This window comes from Panicum virgatum, chromosome 2K (genome assembly GCF_016808335.1).
Source record: "Panicum virgatum strain AP13 chromosome 2K, P.virgatum_v5, whole genome shotgun sequence".
Taxonomy (NCBI): Eukaryota; Viridiplantae; Streptophyta; class Magnoliopsida; order Poales; family Poaceae; genus Panicum; species Panicum virgatum.
The window spans coordinates 13,257,392-13,260,683 of NC_053137.1; the positions used below are offsets into that span (position 1 = coordinate 13,257,392).

General features: G+C 51.2%; 1 long non-coding RNA gene across 1 annotated transcript; it reads left to right on the forward strand.

The window, feature by feature from the left end:
• Positions 1-2,286: 2,286 nt before the first annotated feature.
• LOC120695922 lies at positions 2,287-3,252 on the forward strand. The gene is made up of 3 exons (XR_005683948.1): positions 2,287-2,340; positions 2,410-2,520; positions 3,148-3,252. It is a non-coding gene; the product is annotated as an uncharacterized LOC120695922 (long non-coding RNA).
• Positions 3,253-3,292: the final 40 nt, after the last annotated feature.

Consider the following 3,292-nt stretch of genomic DNA (forward strand, 5'->3'; position numbering starts at 1 on the left):
AGCTACTGCTTGGTGCTCGCACCACAGCGCTCCGCCGGTACGGCGGGGACGCGTGTCGCCACACCATGCATCCCGCCTGCTGCGGCGCGGGAGCGAGCGGGAGCGAGCGCGTACTCCGCGCGGTGGCAGTGGCCGCGTAAGCGCCCGGCCTCGCTAACCGGTGGGCCAACCATCGGGTGGAGCCCGCTTGGTGGGGGCAGCGCCTTACCGCGGTGCGTGCCGCACGGTGGGAGAGAGCGCGCGCTCCGCGCCGTGCCTGCGGCCTCCTGGTCTCCCGCGCTCACTGCCCGGTGGGCCTGCCATTCGGTGGAGCCCGGATGGTAGCGGCCGCAGCTCCCTGCGGCTAGGGTGGAGCGGGCGTCCACCGCGTTGGTGGATAGGGCCGGGGTGGACCGCAGCGCGGGCGGCGACGCGTCGGGAGCGAGCGGCGCGCGGCCGGCCGGCCCTCATCCGCCGTCTGATCGGTGGGGGCGCCTCGCTGTGGAGCCCGGTTGCCTGTGGCGGGGGAAGAGAGCCACGCCTGGGTGCGAGGCTGCGGCGGACGCAGCGCCTTTCCAGCTGAGCGTGGGTGGATCCGCCTTGGATTCGCTAGCCTCACCGCGCCGGAACAGTGGTCCCCCCACCGGAACAGTGCGCAGGCGGCGCTTGTCTGCCCTATCCTCTGCTGCTCTCTCGACGTCCCGTCAGAGTCGTGCCCCAAGACCGCCCCGTCGCATCGGCGTGCTCCCGGAGCTCGATGCCCGGCCCGTTTCCCGCCGAGATAAGAGCCGCGCCCCTCCCTCTTCCTCCTCTTCCCCCGTTTCTTCTCCCTCCTACTCTCCTCCTCGTGTTCTTCCTCTCTGCCGACCGCTTTTCCCATCTGCTCTGCAATTTGAGATCTGTGAGCCCATGCGCCTCTTGCTGTCGCCGATCTTTCCTTTGCTTGCGCGTTGCTAGATCCTAGCCTGATGTCTATATTTGTCCTCGTGTTCTGCAGGAGGTGGATTCGCGATGGCGCACGTCACCTAGGGTTTCGACCTCAATCTGCTGGGAGAGGTAGGTCCTCCTCCACTGCCTTCTCTTGCTTCCTACTGGCGTGCTTTGCCTTGGTCCTTGCATGATTTCCCTAATGCCGCCACTTTTTTTCTGATTGATGCACGATCCCTTGGATTCTCTCCGATTAGGAAGCTGCGTTCGCGTTGGGTTTGCCTGCGCTACAGATCTTCAAGGTACACTCGCTGTACATCTAAGCTCTGTCTTTCCTTAGATTTAAATGATTTCATTTGTGCTGTTGTTCCCTGCTGATATTAGATGATTGCTTTTGTTGAGCTGGGTGTCCTGTGGAGCTGATGTGTGTGTGCTGCTAGATAGAGAGCTATCGTGTCTTGATGCTTTATGTTGTGATCTTTTTTTCTTATATGTGGTTCTTGCTGGATCTTTCATTTGGAAGAACTTGTCTAAGGATCACCTCGACAAAGTTTGTGCAAGTGGTCTTATGTACAGCTTCTATTGTCACATTCTCTGAACAAATGTTTTGGTGTGGTTTCTTTCATATGTTCCTCAATATGGGTTGGCTGTTTATTGTAGTGTCTATGGAGTGTATTTAACCATGTATGATGCTCTTGTGGTGGTGCCTTTTAAAGAGTTGTTAGACCTAGCACTTAGCATCTGGATAGTTTTGATCTAGAACAAATAAATATCTGCCAAGATAGGCTTTTTATAGATTGTGGGTGGTTGTGATGATATGGTGACTCTTACTTTGATCTATTTAATTTTGCATAGAAATCATGTGTACCAGGTTGTCAAGGCGTGGTTGAGTTTATTTACACAAATTTATGCCTACATTGTAATGATTGTCTTAGCATCTGACTAGACCTGTCTTGTTTGCATTTCTGGGACATGATTTCGCCATTTGACAGATCTATAGAAATTCTATCTGTCTGCTAAAAAAAGACAGATTTTGGGTGGTTGCATTAGAATGCACCATCAGATCCTCACTCATGCTGTCAGAAGGTGCCACCACCAGCGTGCATGGCGCTTCTCACCAGGGCGCTTCTCACCAGAACCAGGCTCTTCCTATGTCACCACTTGCTGCCTGCTCTATTGATAGCCATGCCTCCAATGCCTCCCCGGTCAGGCCTGCCTTACCTGCATCTGATGCGCCGCAGACTCCACATAGTGTGAAGAGCACAGCTAATTACAAGGTACGCGCTCCTCGATTTGTTGTAAACTACCTGGTGCTTCTTACAGCACACATTCTTGATCGCCTTTGCATCTGTCATCATAGGACAAGTATGAAAATCCTGTTGTGAAGCCTTCTAAGAGTGCTCTGGTGCCACAGAAGACATCCACTAGGAAAAGGTGAGGCATCCTTACAAATTCTCACGTCGACACATGCCTTTCTAGAAATGCTTATAGTGCTGCTTATAGGTCCCGTTCAACAAGCAAAGGAAACGTGGCCAAGAAACTCCTCATTGATGATGAGACCGAGGAAGACGACGGTGGCAGCAGCGGGGGTGCGGCCTCTGCTGATCAGCAAAGGTGCCCTTTCTATGTCTCTCTTTTAAATCAAAAGCCTAGCCTATAGACCCTGGCAAATATGCTGATGTTCCTTTCAATCCAGTTATGTGGTCGAGGCTTATATATCTGATCACATACCTTTGCTCATGAACAAACTGGAACCTGGTCTGCAAAGCTTCCATGAGCCTTCTTGATTTATAAACCAAAAGATGGATATAAACATATACATCCTGCATTTTTACTTGCTGAGTTTATGAAACAAATAATTTGCCTAGCTGATGCCTACATTTTTAGAACACTTGGTTGATATGTGGATGTTCAAATGAACTAGACATGTCAGGTTAGATGTGAATTTGAAAATGATAGCCTAGGTGGATATACTTGCTATGCTACTGCTCAGAGTTCTCTCGATGCACTCCCTCAAACCAGGTTCATCGATGTAAATTCTATGTTCCTAGGATACATGTGCTAAGCCTGGAATGAGCTGGCTATTCTAACTAACCCAGAATACCTCCAGTACATTATAGCAGAATGTGGCAAGTAACTTTATTTACACATTACATGAGGACTCTCCAACGTGTTTTGCGTGCTTCTTTTACATCACCATGCTAGATACATATTGGGAATTTAACTTCTGTCATTTTGCAGCCCCAGCAAGGAAGCATGAGCAGACAGGCTCGTGCTCATTTTGCCGCTCCATATTGCAGCCAACTTTTGGGTGTCTTTAGTCTGCATCGACGCATCATCTTCGTCGGTATATGCCTGCAACATGTGTAGCGTTTTGGTTAGGTTT